The following is a 19,772-nucleotide window of genomic DNA, read 5'->3' as shown; positions in this document are numbered from 1 at the left end:
CGTTCTACTGTCCTTTGGCTCTCACAAACTCGTCTAGTACAGTTAGAGAAATTCATTTGTTCTTTTTTACTGCAATTAAAACATTTGTCTTAAAGGCTCCAGAATAACTAAGTATCTGCATAAATTCTGATTTGTATTATCTTTGGAAGAAATGCTATGATGAATGCCAACAGAGTCTCCTCTAGTGGCTATAAAAACACAAAGCCTGTACAGTAAAGACAGTCAGGGAATTACATTTTACAGTTCTCTGGATGTTACGTACTATAACCCACTGGTACCACAGAACTGTATACAGATGGTGAAAAATGATGCAGGTTTGATTGCTCCAGGATTTAGTAGCTGAAAATAAAATGATGTGCCTTCAAGAAATAATACACTATTTCACAAATAATAACTGCTGGAACATCTTTGATATAATAAAGAACACACGTAACTTCTATTTCTGATGGGGAAAAAAAAGGAATGAAAAAAAGTTTTCCTCTAACAGCACATAATTCAATTAATTCTTCAAGCTCTTCYTMCTTTGCAGCTGTTTAAAATMTAATTATTGTCTGTAAGACAGTAAAAATACTGGTCCGAATYGCAAAAAGAAGTCTTAAAAGGCTTCTCTCTACATCATCAGAGAAGGAACAAGTGACAAGAAGCAATTCATTTTCTTCCAGAAGGAGAGYTCTAACTCTTCCATAGCCTCCCTTTAATGCCCTTGTTTAGATAGATGCCTACATGTGAAGCCCCAAACCTGTTCTTGTTTCATTCGTCACACAGCCTTGTACTTTTACCTCGGCCCTGGCCACCCTACGCTCTGTAAGGGCTCTGTAAAAGCCTGGAGTTCTTCATGACTTGAGAGCTTTTGGTAATGTAACAGCCTGCAGCATGGCTAAGCACCAGCTGCACCATATTTATCTACTTGTTTATGAAAGAGTTTCCTCCTCATTGTGTGGATAACTGACCTTAGCCATAGCTAATAGGACATGAGCTTCCTTGAACTACGCAGCTTTACACTGAATCTTATAAAATACTTCAGTGTTATCCAGATAGCCTCACTGAGCTCCTAATGAACTGAAACACATTCTCTCTCCAGTACTGGCAWCACGGACGAGGTGTGGTCCAGAGAGCTAGAAACCCTGGCCCGACATTCCCTTTGGCCATCTGTTTCTGCAGGCAGGTTCCTTGCCGGTTACCACTAGCTTTTTATAAAGTACAGAATAAAGCAACTTGTAGATAATTATGCTCCACCTTACCCGCCATCACCTCTTACTGCCTCGGCCACGCAGCGACAAGAATGGCTTGCTTGCTTGCTTGCAATAGGTAAGCTGCTTCAGCAAGCTCCCCAAAACTGCAGCTGTGCTTCAGGATGCATGGGCAGCTAGGCAGAGATCTCTGCAAACTGCTCTGGAATTTCATCACTTCTCAGCCTCACGCCTTTAAACAGGCAGAGAGCTACACATTCTGCCTCAAATGAGAATGCGAGCATTTTACTTGACATGTAAACCCTGCTCAGGCAAACTAGTTCCACTAAATCAGATGATGTTCTTATCAATCTATTCCAGACATGTCAAACCAAGTCAAACTTATTTTTTCTTTTTTTTTTCTTTTTTTTTTAATAGACTCTTAAGACACTACAACTGGCACAAAAGCAAAGATCATGTTAAGTTATGCCCCATTGGCTTGTAGGGGGACTTTTTTCAGGGGTTGCACTATATGGTATCACTGAGCTTGAAGTGGGTCACTGGAATGGGCACAAAAGGACAGTTTCTGCTTGACATCTTCTGTTTCCAATTTGTTTAAGAATAATATTTTTATTATAGTCAAATTAACAGTTAACTCATACTGGCTTACAGTTGTGGAGTTATTTCAAGACTGTCTCTCTTTAGTTCTGATTTCTAAAAGGATGCACTTAGTGTTTGATCCTTTCAGATTCTGCCAATAAGCTGAAACTTAAATAGATGTTAAACTGATTATTGATTAAAGTCTGTCATTTTAACCAGTACAGCACTAAAGCTTAGATCACCATTACATATGCATACCAAGTGCAACAAATCCTGAGATAATACTTCCGAATCCAATCAATTTGCATTTGTGGGTTAGTACACACAAAAAAATACAACCCCTTTTAATCCTTTWGAGTACGTATATGGCAAGCTGCATTTGGTTTTCCAGCAGAACAACGCTAGTTGTTCCTGATGATGTTCCAAGCAGAGCATTCCAAAGGGTCACTCGTGCAGGAAAACATTTCAGCTAAACTCACTTGCCAGCTCCTTCCTAATTTTAGGTTTAGTTTTCCCAGTCTGAAGCAAGCATTCTGCCCCAACACTAGTTAAAAGAGCATATCTAATTTAACTTTCATTTTTTCTGTAAACATGTGGAAAACTTTCTCTAATCAGTTTCTGACTCGCCAATCAGTTTCTTACTTTCCTCCTCTAATTACAATCTTGTTTTTTCTACATATATTATTTCTGTGTGATAATTTTTCAACACTAGTTTTGTTGCTCTTTTTATATCTCTCCGAGATCCTAGTGCTCCAACTCAGGCAAAGCACCTTCCTCCTGACATCCCCGTTCTCTTCAACTGTGCTGGGATAAAATGCATCACAAGAAGTTCCTTGCCTCTGCCCGAACCCGAACGCTTAGCATAGCTTCCTAAACGCCACCGCTTGCTGCCCTGGGAGCTGCATCGCCAGCAAATGCTGGGATTTCAACTTCCTCTAACGTGAGGAGGAGCCACCTGTCAGAAAACTGGCCGGCGGCTCGAAGAGGCCGAAGTCGCACCGACGACCAGGGGGCTGGCACGCAGGCACAGTCCCCCTTCCGCTCTCCTGACCCGCTCCCCTCCCCTTCTCTCCGAATTTGCCTTGCCCCTAGCCTTAGTTTAATCCCATTCTCAAAATCAAAAGGCTTCTTCCTACTTTGTATGCCTCATGAAAGGTTACCGCGTATAACTGAATTGCTACAGGGGCTCAGCCTTCGGATTTGGRTGACTTTGAGTTTTTATCTGTATTCGGATTCTTGCATCACCACAGTCCTTTGCATGTGGCTTTGAGGCTACTTCAGAGAAAGAGGCTGAAGTCTGGAGACAGCCAATTCTTYCCCTGCTAGACAAGTATTGTAGTAACATTATATACATATTTAATGTTGTTCTACCAGCAAATCAGAAATCTTTCTTTTTTTTAAAGAATACTATTAATATAATTAATACCACATAATCTAATGAGTTAGAAAAAACCATTAAATGCTGTATGCAGGCATTCCAACTTCTACAGTGTTAGACTATTATTATTTAAAACATATCATACTCTYTCAGATACTGAACTTAATATTGAAGATTATATTGAAAAAATAATAGTGTTTGTCATACCTATCGAGTAATGTCAGCAGCGCAAATATAGCAGGGAAATTTCAAAGTTTTCTTGAGACAGAGCTACCAGTTTTTAGCAAAACTAGTAAAATTACACAAAGATTATTTCCAGTTGATCTAATGGTTTGGTCTGCATTTCTCTGGATAAACACAGCGGTACATTTTACCAAACATCCATTTCCTTCTATGCCTAGATCACAGATTTTGAAATCCCACAAAAAAATGTTTTTTAAATGAACACAAATGTACTCAAAATATTTTAAAGCAAACTTGAATAAATCATTCATACAGTGTGAATACTGCAGTCTAAAAATTCTGCGAATGAAAGAGCTCTGCAGCATAAAAGTCACCATAAACTTCCACAATATGCTCAAGCAGAACTAAAGAAAAAATTACTTAATATATTAGCTTGCAACTGTAAAGGACTCTTCAGGTTTTGTAATCGGTTCTCAGACTCAAACACAGACTAGTAAAGAATTGTTAAGATGTTTCACAATTAAACACACTGCATAGCTAACACATATTTCCTCTTACCAGTGTGAAAGAGCTTTAATTTCTTTCATTCATTTGGAAAACAGAGGATCAACATACACTGTTTCATATGCTGATAGCTTACGTAATTCAACCAAGATTCCTTTTGAAATTAAGTTCTCCTAAAACAAAAAACAGAACGAAAAGGTTTTATTTCTCTGAGAAGATGTCTAGCTTACCTGACTTTGCCATTCCACACCGACAGGCTGAACAATATTATCAGCTCTTCAGGTACTAATTCTTGCTAACTGGAAGGATATTTTCTCTCTTGCTGGATTAATAATCAACTTTCCTGATAGTTCATTTGCAATTCTCTGCTGGTTAACCCTTTGTATGGCTCCCATTTTGAACTATGCAGCCTACCCTGTCCAGTTCATGTTAGCAGGAAAATAACAGACATGACAATTAAGAGCTAAAAAGAAAGCTAAAGAATAGATTGTTTTAAAAAACTGAATGGCTGTAACACCAAAAAGAAGAACTGGTTTCTCCTAAAGACTCGATTTACTAAACCTAAGATCCTGGTAAACCAAAGCATCAACAAACTGAAAGCTGGCAAGTCCCATGGCTCGTACGACAGCACGCTCCCATGAAGCTACTGCTTGACCTCGCAGCTCCAGCGTACATGCAAGTATGACACACGCCTGCTGAGCTCTCAAAATAACATCGTTTATTATTTTAGTTTGCTGAGAAATTACCACAGCTATCAGTGTGTGCAAGGCCATCCATCTGTGTTGTCAGAAAGCAAGAGCAAGAGTGGCCAGGAGTAAAAATGAGATAAGAGAGGCCCAGAATAGCAAAAAAGGGGAGTTCAAGTAAGGTCAGAATAGTTTAAGATGGGATATGTAGTAATTACATGTAGTTTTATTTTTCAAAGGTATCAGTAGCCAACTTTACTCACATTTTGCCAATTTTATAAGAATGCCACACAATTTGGCRCCTCCATCATGAAATAAATAAAAAGAAAGTGCTTTAGAGGTCTAGCATAAGAAGGTGAAAAATTCTAGAAAACCCAATATGGTCGATCTTTGTTTTGAGGCTATAAGATGGACCATGGGGTGTATTTTGATTGTGGATGGAGAGACGAGGGAAAGAAGAAGAAAGCTGTTGCCTGGACGACTGAGGCATCACATTGCAAAAACAGAAAAGTCATAAAGAGAGGCTTTGCATTTTTTCTTTTTCTTTTTTTTTCTCCTTTCTGAGAAATACCAGCTTAGGTTTTGGGATACTCTAGGAAAAATGTAAGAGATTACAGTTCTTTTGACTAACAGAAAAGCTTTCCTTGATAAAAGTGTGCTGTAGCTATTTTAATAAATAATATTGAAGTGCTTTGGATTTTCCAGCAGATAAAGGGACAGAGTCTCCTTAAGTTATGGCACGGCACAGAAGAGACTTTTATCTATTTCCCCTTGCAAAAGAGCAGTCCTATAGCAAATCTGTTTTCACATGACTGTAGGTCTCTCTCTACTGTGGTACCTAATATAGTTTGCTGTAAACTTTCTATGATATGTGCTGTAGAATTTATGATAAAATGCTATAAAGTGTTGAAGCAAATTTATTTCATATTTATAGCTAATTTTATTCAGTGTGTGTKTGAAGGAAAACCTTTTAAGAACACCAATAATGTGAGAAAGCTACAACAACTAAATTTATTGTTGAGTATCGCATCAGTGGTACTCCTGGGGGCTCCTCTTCATGGGAAGAAAGCTTAAACAACATTTTCTAACACATTGGATTGCTTCCCAGAGATGTGATGGCCTACAGAGGCAGTGCTGAACAAAGCAGGCTGCAATAGTAAGTCAGTAAACAGCCCCTTTCAGAGGATGGTCACAAATAAATGCAACTTTGTTTAATAAAGGCAAATTATAGTTATCTTGTGGCCTACAGAAGGTGCATTACCCCCCTCCCCTGTTTCACCTGGCTAAGCCGGTGGTATCCCTTCTATCACCTGAGTTCGTGGCTGGCCAGAAATAATAGGCCAGAACAATCCGCTGTTGTTTCCCGGACAATGACCTCTCGTGTCCTCGAGGCTCGCCACGGCCTTCCCTCTCTCCTGTCCTCCAACGGTCTCTCCTAACAACTAACGCTACCCTCGGTAGGCTGAATTCCAGATTGTCATAAAAAAGCCCTGTCCTTTCAAAACAAAACCAATTTTTACACCAAGGTGGAGGAGAAACACAGGTCCATTGTTCCCGCACAGATGGAAGTTAGAGTTACTACGGCAACAGCTCTAATCCCCCTTTTTACCACCTTTTTCACATCATTGGCCTATCAAGTGTGCTACCTTTTAACTCATAAGCTCAAAAGCTGGTAGTCTAACTGACTGCCCTAATTAGCTACGATTTTCACAGTACAGACAACATGATGAGCTAATCGAAATTTGCAAAATAATGACGTACCTCCAGCAAATATTCCTCCTCCTGAGGCCCAGTCTTAGAATAACAATAATGAGACCATTATTAGAGGAGGGCATTAAAATGCTGCACTGCTGCTAAACAGAGAACTTAATTGTTCTGGTCTTGTCCATTGAATCAACAACCTATTGTTGTGGACTTGAAAAATAAAGGACTGGAGAATGGGTGCCATAATGATTGGTCTGTGCTGCCATACCAGCACTCTGTAGAATTGTTTTCCTTTTGAAACTCTTGATGGACTAGTAGTTTTGTTTAAAAGTAATATAAAAGGCAATTGTCTGGATAAAAAGTCCTATTTATTGAAATCTTTAGAAGCAGTTGCACGGATTTGTTCATGACCTCCAAGATAAAAACATAAGGACCATAATAATGCTATTTGTAGAGGCCACTGCTTGAAGTGACACTAGATAATGCTGTCCTGTCTAGCTACTGTAGAAGGAAGGAAGGCATTTCCTTTGCAGACAGAAATAATGACAGAAGGTCAAATAGTGGACAGATCCGATTCATCTGTTAAAAGAACGATATTTTATTAAAAAAATATTAACAACTTTATATATTTGCTCATAACTTGGGGGATAGATCAAGCTGATAGAGGTACACATACGTCATCACAACACAGGGCTTTTTTGTTTATGTTTGTTTTTTATGGATATTGAAAAGGACTGATCTTTTCTTCACCTTCTCTACAGAACTATGCCTTTAACTCTGTAGTGCAGAAACAGAATAATACACCTAGAGAGGTAGCGAGTCAACTGATGCAATTCATAACTTACTGTTAGCACAGGATATTCTGTTTATTTAAAACTGGAACTCGGAAGAAAAAGTATTTTATGTCTCTGGAATGTCTTTTGTTTTTTTACAAATGAGAAAGTGAAATGCCTCATTTGTAATTGCCACAAAATGTGGACGATAAACATGATCTTGAGGAAAAAAAATCCCCGAATCAAAAAACATAGTTTTATTGCATCTAATTATTATTGAATGATGGCATCCTGGATGCCTATCCCAGTTTTCACTGCCACAGAACAGTTGAGAACATGTAAGCAACACTAGATTTACACTTTGGAACACAAATTAGAGTCATGTCTTACTGTATTTTTATAATTACCTCTCCCTATGCAGATTGCTACATATGAAGTGCACAAAAACAGGCTATGACTCTAGGCTAATATAAATGATAAGAAACACCAGAATTTGGGCTTGAAAGAGCACCCCAAAAATTGCTGTTTAGGTTACGTTTTAATTTTTTCTTATTCTTATCGACATACTGTAAACCAAAAAGAGAAAAAAAAAGTTAAAAGGAACAAAAAGGGCAAAAACTTAAAGTTAAAGGTTAACCGACAAGGCATTTTCAGCAGTCCTCAGAACTGCTTGCATAACGTAAAGTTGCCTTGTGTGTACTCACACAACACATTTTCTTTAAACTCAGAATCTTTTCTTTTGTGAATTGAAAAATGCCTAATATAAAGAAGTATTAAACTGTAAATAAGACCTCTAGCTTCATTCAATCCATGCTTTGCTTCATTTATCTTCATCTTGTTAGGCTAAATTAATTARCAATCTCTGTGTTGCACACTTTCTCTTTTCATTACATCAAATAATGGCCTGGATATGGGAGAAAACCCTCACCACAGGGATCCTGAAACACTACCTTGAGGAAGAGTCTCTTACATATGCATTGCTTTAGCTATGTTAACTAGCTAGATGCTACAACATTTATTAAATGGATTCTTCATTGCTCTAAAATAATTATGATTTTGTAAGAAATAAAAATATTTAAAAACATAAGAGGCCTGAAGTGGATCATGCTTACAACTTGTGAGTCACAAGTCACTTAAAGAAAAAGTAAGGAAAAAAGAGTACATCAATTCATAAGTAGTTTTACCTTATTTAATATAAAGAGACTGCATTTGAATACAATTTCTGCCTGATTGTGTGTACGGTCCCAAACATATTAATGTGTCAAATTATTCAAACTAAGTTGCTGTCCATTTGTCTGTGAATGTTCTGTATTAATTGGATGACTGAAATGGTTTTGCTGGTAAAGCTGGTTATTTTAATACTGTAATAGGGAGCAACGCGTTAAACTATTAGGCAAGGTTTCCTCCTTTAACCTACATTATGGCATCTAGAGCAAAAGGACAAAACAGTAAAGCCTTTTTTAATCTCACCCTGATCAAACAACCCTCTTTCTCCAATCACAGCTTTGTGCGTGATATCTTTCTGCTAGTGTTTCTTATTTAATTAAAATAGACACTGACAGAAGGACATGGATTAGGACTGTAATGATGCATTTACTTAGATTAATCGGAGGCTCCTTTTGGAGTAATGGCTTAAACAAAGAACAAAAGGAAATTGTTATGAAACAGCCTTTTATCCCAGGCAAAGGTCACATTATGGGGTTTTTAATTTTGTCAGCCTCTGTTATATTGGGCCTTGCTACTGGAACATGAGAAGGGCCTCTCTCCCCCTCTCCCCCGAGCAAAGCCAGTTATTATAATACAGCCATTAAAGCTGCAAATTAAAATGTCTGATTTTAAAACAGGTTGCTTAGCTTTCAAAACCCTCTAATTAGCATGTTGTGCATTGTTGTGAAGGAAAGAAACCTAAAATGCTAATGACCTGCTGCCAGGTGACCGCACTGCTGTGCAAAATAATACAGAGCCTTTCAAGTAGCAGTAATAATAACAATAATACCCAGCCCTTATGAATTACCCAACTCCAGGTCTACTCTGCACCACATGGGCTTAAAGAAACAAACGTGCATCCAGCCAAAGATCAGAGTTCAGCAGTCAGCACAAGAGATTGTTGTATGTTAACTGGAAAGGAGTCTGTGCCCATTCAGACCCTGCACGGGAAGAGAAAAACATCTGAAACCACCGAGGGCCAGGTGATACTCGGACGAGGCACAGGCAAAAGCAAGGAGTGGAAAATTCTTACTCTCTCAGAAAGAAACTACAGATAAATTTCTCTAGTCCGAAAAAAAATATATACATATATATATATATAACTGACTTCTTTTGGGGAATCATAGCTGCAAAAATATTTACTATTCTTCTGCACCATCCGAAAGAAGCAAACCTTGTCTAAGCACAGAGTCGACCCCTCTGGCACGCTGCAATGCCCCGCAGCYCCTGGAGGCACGTGACATGGCCCCGAGGAAGAAGCTAAAGCTTGCTGGCCGTGCCAGCGTAGGGCCCCGGTAACAAGCAGCGAGAAAGGCTGCTGCACTGAAATCTCCTGAAGGATCGCTTGGGCGGTCAGGATCGACCCCACCGGGACCCGTTGTTTCCTCACCAGTTACGAGAAGTGAGTTCTCGGCACAGGCTTTGCCGTAAGGGTCCGGCCTGCGCCCGGAGCAGCGCACGGCAGCTTGCGTCCCAGCCCCTGCGACTGGTGAGCTGCTGAGCGAGAAGCTGGCTAGGTCCCGACGGCAGCTCATCTGCAGGAGCTTCCCGGCCTGCAGTCAATCCCTCGCGACCATACCGCAGAGGGGATCTGCAGTGGCTTTTGTCTCTTATCACGTTGTGCTTCACTCTGAAGTCCAGTAGGCCAGGGACATGGTACTAAGGGTGATTCCAAACCCCAAAGTCCCCCAAAGCASTACTCGACCAAATGCGCAACTCAGATCCTCTCCAGATAAACCACAAACTGGCCACGTTCAGCAAACAGAATTTAGAAATGACGATAGGGTTTCATCTCAAACCCGTGAGTCAAGCACTTTGAATTTCTCTACTTYACAAAGCACAGGCCAGATTCTGCCACTTTGTGCCACTACGCTAGCTAAGCATATAGTCCCTATCCTGGAAAAAAATTTCACGTTTTGGCCCAGAAAGTAGTAATGTAATTATGTATAAATCACTGAAATTACCTACATAATGAAGGAAAACATGTTTATTTGCAAAAATAGTCTATTTCTAGTGAGTTAACAGTCAAACATTTGATCCGCCTACAAGGCAGTAAACGAATTCCGGTGAACAAAATATTAATACAATTTGCAGTACTATATTTGACTGAAAACATGCTGAATTTCACCATAGTGTTCTACAACTAGCAGATACCACTATCATCAGCCAGTACCACTTTTTTTTTTTTTAACTTGAGTGCTTTTCTGCCAAGATAATCGAATCTTAACATATCAGAACCTGTTTTCACAGACATATGCATCATCCAGTAATATTCCTTGCTTGCCTCTTCACTGTTATTCTTTTATGAAAAAACCCCACCTCTGTGAGACAAAAAGCACACTGTTAAGTTTATTTATAAAACAAATACAGTAGCATCTAATGGAAAACAGACTGTGCAAAGTGATAGGTTGTTCTATCCTCTAAAACTTGCAGTCAGGAAATTCTCATTATTTTCCTTTGTAGCTGTGCACATACTGTGTTTCTAGAATTGAACCTAACAGAGTATTTTAAAGGCATCTCGCAATGGCTGTTGCACTGATATGCACAATGCAAACGCACTGTTCCCCCAACGTTGTACTTGTTCCTTGAAATACGCTACATGCTATTGCTCTTTTAGTGAATAAGGAATAAAAGCTGCATTAGTGTCCTTCGCAGAATGTGAATTCATGCTTTAAGATGGGAGCTGCTTAGATAGCAAATTATCTGCATCATTTCACCTTTAGCAGCTAGAGAGTTGTCCAGGTAGCGTCTGCGTAGAGTCAGCGTTAAAGCAATCTGTGCCTACGTGAATATGGTATTTAGTGTCCCAAGGTTTTTGCTGAATATCCATGTATTACATAGAAAAATATGTAACAGAACAACTGTAATCCAGTAATTTAAGACTTCAGTGTAGGAGTCTTGACAGAGTGTGGCTGGCACAGCCGCAACTCATGGCAAGGCACAAGGGATACACCAGCAAAGCAGCCCTATAGAGTCAGTAATCGTGCTGGCAATCTGCAGAATGAGACCCTGATTGGCCTTTGAGACATGACCAGTTCAACTGGGCCGTTAGGGTACATCTCGGAGTAACCACAGCGCTTTGTCCTGCTGAGCCCAGAAGCACTGGTGGCCGGTAGAGAGCAGAAAAGAGAATTCACTTTCTCATCTTCATGCACCCAAGAAAAGGTCACAATGTGCCCTGCACTGATGCATAGCAGAATTAACTGTATTTCTAGGAAAATAAGTCATTGAGATTTCCGTGTAATAAATGCAAGCAGATATGTCCCAAAGACATGAAGGAAGGGGAAAAGGGAAATCGGCTCCTTCTAATGTTTTTCTACTCAAGCAAGTAACCTCACAGATTAGTCACAATTCTAGTAATATATCACTGTCTTTCTGTTTCAAAAAGGGTGTTGTGATGCTTTATCACAGTATTAGTTGGCAATTTTCACTCTTGATTGGATCGAAGCCCCAGTAAGTATGAAAGTATTGCAGAAAGTATGTCACAGATGGTGACTCTCTGCAAATCAACTGCTTCTATTTCACCACTTCTATAATGGATACTTTGGCACCAGCTCCTCATAAGGGCCTTTGGTATCCATGGATGTGAGTTTCTGAAACATTAATTTCAYACAATGGAACCCAATCTTATTCTTCAGGTTACCAACTAGTGCCCAATTTCTAGCATTGATTGTACAGACCAGCATTTTTTCTATCTTTATATACTGTGAAACAAAAAACATAGTCATCTCTGAACACTCGTATCAGCTCTTTAAGTTTGTCTCGTTTGCACATCCTATCTCTGTTTTTTTCCATGTATCCTCTCTACAGGTTCCTTGCATCCTATTCCACCTAGTCAGTCCATACGGGTATCACCGCATGCACAGCTTGGTATATCTCTCAGATGAGAGAAAGCAGAGCTGCCTGCTCTTTGGGTTTCCAAAAGCCTGCACTTGGTTTGTACAAAGTAGTTCTTTTTCAGCCCTAAGAACTGCCAGATTAATCAACTTGCATATTTGATTTAAAGTCATTTATTAGATTAATTACTCACCACTAGAAATTCTTATTACTGTTTAAGTCTTTTTGCTATCCTATATATTCAAACTAATTTCAAAACTTCATTCACATCTGGTTTGCGATATACTGTAAAAACACTTAGTGTTCAAAACCCTTATAAATTACTCACTTTGGTTTTGTAACTGTTGCTCATAGGAACTTACCAATGGAGTTTTGACTTAACTTCTTAAACTCACTTCAGTTTTCACATCTGTCAATATTTTTTTTTCAGTCATGAAGTTAAACTAGATAAATGTTGGATCAAAACCATATAAGCAGTCAACTCAATTTTTCTAGCTGTTATCACTAGATTTTAATAAATGTTAGGGCTATTGTATTCCAAACTGTCTTACGCAAGCAAATACTGATTTATGCAATCAATCACTGATTTAAACATGTCCTTTTAATTGTAGTAACCAGAAATTAAGTTGATAAACTATTCCACATTATATACAATAGCAAAACTACCTGTCAAATGCAGGTAATGTATTTAATGACTATTTCAATCAAATAAATACCGTTGCATTCTAGCATGCAAAAGTGGCCTGCACAAATTATGAGAAAATTTTACCTCAATTTAAGTGAAAAGAAAATTATCCTTATGCAAATTTGGCTTGCATCTCAGTTCACAAACACAAGCTAGTTTCAAGAGAAGCCAGGCCAAATGTTGTAACTGTTAAGGGATCTAAGTCTGCTGATGAAAAACAACATGAAGTTGCTTATACACAGAAAGGCATTGTGCATATATAATTACACAATATCCTTCTCAGATATGAAGGATAGCCATGTGTTGAACTTTAATGCCACTTGAAAATATAATTCACTAGGCACCTCGAACAGTTTTCCTGCTCTTAAAATGTCACAGCCAGAATTGTCTAATGAAGGGGGAATACAGAAGAGTAAGRACTACTTTTGACTTTTCACCTGGGATGCTAACTCCTTTTTTGTGCCTTGGTTTACCCTTTTGTAAAACAAGAGTAACAAAACCATTGTAAATCATCTTTCTAAACTATTTTGAGATCTCTTAAGGAGTTTGAAGCAGATATCACTTTTTAAAAAATCAACATTTTTTTTTCTTTCTCCACTGTTAGGGCTTTCAATACCCTATGCCCCAGTTATCCCATTGCATTGTATTATAATCAATTGGATCAGAACAGACAAATTAATCGAGTCAGGACAGTGAGTGCACTTTGTTTACATGCTACATCCTGTGCATCTCATTCCTAGGTTTAGACCRAAATGCAGCTCCAGCTGCAACAGCCTTCAAGCTGACAAATCTTGCTGGAACTGTGCCACGCAGCGTTTCGGACCTCGAAGGTGCGGTAAGCACGCACCTTCACTGCAGTCCTCAAAGCTTCATATATCAAATGTTCACATGCTAAACATCCCTCCAAAAGTATTCCTGTCCCAGTTGAATGATATGCACCATCCAGTTGTTGGGCAGTCATTTTTTATATCTTTACAATTATGATGATTTTAAATCATTTCTAAAGAGTGGAATTAAAATATATAGCCTGTTAGTAAGAGGATACTCTTAACCACTGTATGGAGATTCATTTATAATTTTACCCTTAAAGAGCTTAGTATAATAGACTTCAAAAATATGACATTTTCGGTATGTATTAATATTTCRGGGAGATAATTAAATCTTTATAAAATATCTACTGCTCACTCAGCTGGACTGATGGAAAATAAAGTTGTTTAATAAGTAAGCAAAGTAATGCTTACTAAAAGTAAGCGCAACAACCTATAATTTTTAAACATTATTGTAATCATTTTAATGTCTCACAAAGCAGTAAGTAACGTATACTGAACACAAGATAGCATGGTTATAMAAGTTTTACAGATCACCACAGAGAACAAGCTGTATAACTAATTTGTTTCTTCAACATTTGTGAAAGATGTGATTATCCCAAATGGGTTTTACAAACACCATTTTTCTGACCTTCCATATACATGTGTGCACGCACGTGTGTGTATYTATACATTCACTTTTAAGCAAAACCATTGCAATTCTGTTTTCAGTCTTGTCTTCAAAGGCCACCAGTTAGAGCAAATGGAAACCTGTCGCACTGTCTCGGCCCTAGTACCCCAGAGAGGACCCTGCAGGGTGCAGGCTGGAGGCAGGGGTCTCGGGTGAGTGGGGAGGGGGAAAGGACACTTCCTACAAGAGAGGAGAGTAAGCAGAGCTCGAGGAGGGGAAAATGAGAGTGGCCACAGCTGGAGAGAGCTCAAGGACTCCTGCAGAACACCAGGAACTTCCACCTAATGTCTGCAGGCGATTGGAAGTRTTGGTGAATGCTTCCTTCTGAGGGACTGCTTCAGATTAGATTAGCAGGAAGAGGGAAGCCAGAAACAAGAGAGTTAAATTCCAAAGGTTATACCAAAGTTTAAAATAATCCCATAGAAAGTGATTATCTTAAATTCTAGATAGCTAGATCATTTTATTTTTTTTCCCAAGCCCTGCACCTTTTATGATAATGAGATGCACAGTCAGCCCTCACTTGGTAAAGTATTTTTGTTGCCATGCAGTTAAACAAATGCTTTTTTCATTTTCTTTTAAAATAGCCTCCCACCCATGTTTCTCTAAACAGTGGCAATCAGTCCAGCTGGTTAAAATGAACAAGCTGGGCAGTAAAATCTCTTCTTGCCCCCACTAAAAAGGTCCTTTCCTTATTTCATCACCCAAAATATATGAGGAAATAATAGGATTTTTAAAATAACAGAGTACATCTGAAAGGAGTTCTGATTCCATAATATTCCCACATTCCACTCTAACTCTCAGCCTATGATTGGCATCCGGCAGGAGTAATAATTTTAGCACAGAGAAGTAGAGAAGATCAAGGCAATCTTTTGTTTTACACACTGATATTCCTAATTCTATTATGCGTCCTTTTTCCTCCCTTTTCCTTTTCATGATTGTTCATATGAAAGAGGATGAACTCACAAGTATGATTACCAAATTTATGGTGTATGTTTGCTACACTGCACATTATAGTCTCGCAGTTGTTTGCCCTGCAGTATGAAAGATTTGCATAGAGTTTAAATGGGAGAGATCTATACAAACTATAGTTAAAATATTATTACATTTATATGTTTTTCTATATGAACTAGTAAAAAAAATTATTTTTTGTTCTACTTTAGGGCAACATTTTATTACAATTAAATGAACAGTCTTAGCTCTGCTACTTCTTTGAAAAGAATCATGACCAAAAAGACACAATTTTAGGAAATATAACTGGAAGATGATACAGAAAATCTATTTCTATATGAGGTAATATCAAAACCAAATATATCTTACTGATACTTAAAATCTGAACGTTTCTTTTTTATAATTTTTTTCACCTGTGTGCACAATTAATACCAGAGCTTTGACAGAGAAAAGAAATAAGTGCTTGCCTTCAGTCCTGAGGGGCTTTTATGCTATTGTTTCTGTTTTTTTTTTCTTTTCTAATTCATTATTCTCTCCCTTCCCATCACTGGTGACCATCGCTGCAGCACCATACCTCCAGCTGTGAGTTAGAACAGGCAGCTCCTGAAGTCAAAACAAGTGCTGCTTTTCTGATTGAAAAACAAGGGACATTGTAGAGGGGAATAGAGCTTCAGCTTCTATTTCTTTTGAATTTCAGTGTCACCTCTGCAATAGAGTATATGACACAGCAATTTAGACAATATGACAAGTTACAGAGAGAGCTGTAGCACTTAGACCACAGAAAATTATCAGATCTTCTATAAGTAATTTAATATTGCATCATTTTCAGAGAGAAACTATTTAAACCATGTTTTACATGAAATATTTGACAAACCACGCGCCTAATTTGTAAGTTTTTTGTGTTACAGAATACAACGTGAAATCTTATGTACCTGACATGACTCCTCTCCGAGAGGAACAGCTCCTCAGAGGAGAGGAGTTCTCTCCTCTCCCAGGAAATCCAGCGCATGTTAAACACAGACAGACAGGCAGAAAGAGGGTAAATATCAACAAGTAAAAGGACAGAAGATGACTTTGGCAGTTATGCAACAATTACAGAAAAATTTAAAAGGAAACTATTTTTTTTCTATTTGAAGTCCAGAGTACACACTTTATAATAGTGAGTATTCCCTTTATTTTCCAAGACTCAGCCTGAGACAAYAGCAGCTGACTGCAAACTCTATACAGGAGTCTAAAATTAGTATTAAAAAAAACCCAGTCTTTTTCTTCTCATAAAATTTTTACATTAAAACTGACATTTTAAAAGGTTACTTCTATAGAGAAGAACTAGCAGCTATCAAAATCTAAAAACACCAATCATATTTGAATGTTTCAAGCTGAACTTACTTACACAGACAGTGCAACATTCCCAACAGCTACGTAAAGCAGAAGCAAGCTCTAAGCACATTTGCAGATCAGGTGGATCTTCAAGTTATAGCACTATTGCATCAAAGCTGTAGTTTAGCCGTTGTGTTGCTAACTACCAAATGGTCTGCATTATGCTACATCGTTAGCCAAGACAAGCACATTTCCTACCACTTCGAACAAGTTACCAATTCTGATTCAGCAGGTTCATGACACAGTCAGAGAAAAGCTTCCTTTTAAATTTAGCCTTTTTTATTCTGCTGCTTTACTACGAATATACTTTATTCCTTAAAGATTTTTATATACGTTACAGTGAGAAAAATGCAACTACTCGTTAACATGCTCATGAGCATATTAAAGTCATATTTACCCTAGTCTTTCATATGCACATTTGTTTTATCTACCATACACAGCTGTAAGTAGAAGAGACAAGTTAGTCCAAGGACATAATGTCTTTCAGGCTCTATAGCATTTAGCAGGTTACTGGGCCTCCAAGGCCTAACAGATTTAACCAAGACTTTTCACACAATCAGGTAACGAAAGCCAGGCCAGTCAGCAGATGTCCCATTCAGATAACAAAGAGAGTATTTTAGTGACAATGTGAGAAAACAACAGTAAAAATGGTAAAAAAATAAAAAAATAAATAAAGAATAAACACATGCACACACATTGAACCGTAGCTCTCTTTTTCCTCCCCTATACTGAGAACCATCGACTAGAGTTTGACTATGACATTCACGGCAGCCTTCAGAAAACAGAAAGCCAGTCATACAGGCTTTATTCAACGAGACCCATATAAGTATTAAAGAAACGACTACATCAGTGCTGGGCAATGTGATAGATCTTAATTTCTTCTACAGATCTAGGACAAACTTAATGACAATGTTTTAAAATACCAGGCTCATAGCTGAAAAATAAAGATTCTTCCCCTGTGCATATTAAACAGATCTATAATAAAATGCTGCTGTATTTGTATCTTCAATTTCACTTCAACATAATGAAAGTATTTAGTGTCCTCAAGTTTGAATTAGAAATATTAAAACTTGCACACAGGAAATGGTTATTAGTATCCTGAAACAGCCATACCCAAATCCAAACCAAGGAAGAGGTGAAAGTACTGCTGAGTGCGAGCAAAGCCAGTTTTAGCATTTGTCAAGGTCACTTCAGTTCTTCAAGTGGCTCTTCTTAGACACCATTACCTCAGCTAAATATGCTCAGGAAACCATAATAATGATGGAGATAACCCATCTCTAAAGAAACTAGTTTGGGGTGTGGGTTTGAATCTGAATCAGGGAAAAGATGACTACACACCCGATGCTCTTGCTCTTCTCTAAGGCCAAGTTTAAATAAAGAAGAATAGTTTTCAGTTATCTTGGCCCACATTTCAATGGCAAGGGAACTGTGAATGAAAGAAGTTCACAAAGACGACTGTTAAACATTAAAGTATAGTATAATCACTGTATGAATTAGTCATAGCCAGTTTAGACACTGTCCAACCCACTTTCCAACCATCTGCAACAAATGTGCTCCATTAAAACAGAACCATATGGAAAACAAGCTAGCAATTAACACAGCTTCTCTGCATACCTCTAATACAGCACAGATTTCAAACTCTGAGTGAAACTGACTGCTGAATTACTTCCATATTGCTGCTGTTTAGACCTTGGCAACACATATTTATCCTCACTCACTACAGTACATCATCCCAAGATACTGCTATATCATCAAAATAAGCATGAAAAACCACCCGCAACTGAGCCACTCATTGTGGTTTATAGCCTCTGTTAATAAAATATTTGCAGATCAAAGTATAACAGACTTTTTCAAAGATGCATAATATGTTACTTACCAGTCAGTATCGAAACTAATAGCTAATGCAGGGCAAATCGATTAATTTAATTGCTAATTGGTAACGTCTTGTACGGTTAAACAAAACTGCTTCAGGATTGAGTAGCTTTCTGCTCTCTCGGATTACTTCAAGTGCTAGAGATGCAGCACTGCCATTGCTATTATTCCCCACAGAAAGGGACATGCAGAAAACCCAGTTCCAAAATTTAGAGCCTTAAGTACACCCACAGATAGTAGTATTTTGGTTACATTTCTCCAGTAAAATAAAGAAACTAGAACACTTCATAATTGTATCTGTACGTACAAGATCCAGAAAGTGAAGCTTACTAYCAGCATTGCAAAAAAACTGTTTTGCTTCATTATCCAAAGTAAAATGTAAACAGTCAGTATGTACTATGTGTCCTTTTGTGTCTAGCCCATTACAGCTCTCAGTTTAGAGTTTGGCTCTTCCAATCAAGCTACAGGCGTTTGCCCTCTGAAGGTCCCTCCATGAGGTCTGGCTGAGKTGGTAAAGCCTCAAGGAGTCACTTTAGGCTGGAAGGGACCTCTGAAGGTCACCTCAACCTACCTCCTGCGCAAAGCGCGCAAAGCACAGCAAGGTAGATCATGCTGCACAGGGACTTGTCCAGTCAGGTCCTGAATATCTCAAAAGGCACGTACTGTGAAAGAAAACCTAAATACTTTTAAAAAATACTGGAATGACTAAAAATATACTGGGTATTAAGATACAACATTTGCAATGCAAATAATGTTGCTTTTAATCATGTAGTATTAAAAGTGGGAGAATCTATACTTTTTCGATAACTGGCATTTATTTAATTAAACAAAACATATCATGAAGCGAAATCATTCTCGTTCAACAAAGTGCTCATGCTTCCTCTATTATGCAGGTGGAGGTGAAAAGAGAGAATACAGACATCATTTTGTTACACACTTCTGAATTTTCAGAGGTATAGTTATGGTCTAGCTTCATTCCATGAAATATTACCCCRGTACCTGAGAGATTTCCAAAGTACTGCAATTTTTGAAGTTCCCACTCCTGACTCTGGTTCATCCAAGGGCCAGCATTCCCAAAGACACACAGTAAAACACAGTGGGCCTAGAAACGGAAGGTCTAGAGGCAGAATTTCCCACCTGAATTTCATTCTGTTCACACAAAAGTTTCTCCCCCATTAAGCAGAAATCAAGAAGAAATGCCATAAAACAAGCTCCACATTTCTTCCTGCCACTTTTCACACCTTCAAAGGTTTCAGCACTGACAGTACTAATAGAGCCCTACAGCGATAATACACTGTCCAAGCTTAATACRTTGATGAGACAATATAGCTGTACATCTGCATAGGGTTATAA

General features: G+C 38.3%; 1 protein-coding gene across 12 annotated transcripts in view; it reads right to left on the bottom strand.

The window, feature by feature from the left end:
- SOX6 (SRY-box transcription factor 6) overlaps window positions 1-19,772 on the bottom strand; it is a 373,675-nt gene that overhangs the window by 259,935 nt on the left and 93,968 nt on the right. Inside the window, exon 1 of one of the 12 annotated variants that reach the window (XM_085317155.1) lies at window positions 4,065-4,508. The exons of 10 other annotated variants lie outside the window; for them this stretch is intronic. The gene's annotated coding sequence lies outside the window, so the exon portion shown is untranslated. Of the gene's footprint in view, window positions 1-3,888; window positions 3,997-4,064; window positions 4,509-19,772 lie in introns of those variants that run through there. One more of the 12 variants, XM_085317156.1, reaches the window with a different exon arrangement.

The sequence above is a fragment of the Rhea americana genome, unplaced genomic scaffold, assembly GCF_003343005.1.
Source record: "Rhea americana isolate MKP2758 unplaced genomic scaffold, rheAme1 scaffold_49, whole genome shotgun sequence".
NCBI lineage: Eukaryota > Metazoa > Chordata > Aves > Rheiformes > Rheidae > Rhea > Rhea americana.
Note: the sequence above shows the minus strand (reverse complement) of the source record. Positions and strands in the feature narration are given on the sequence as shown.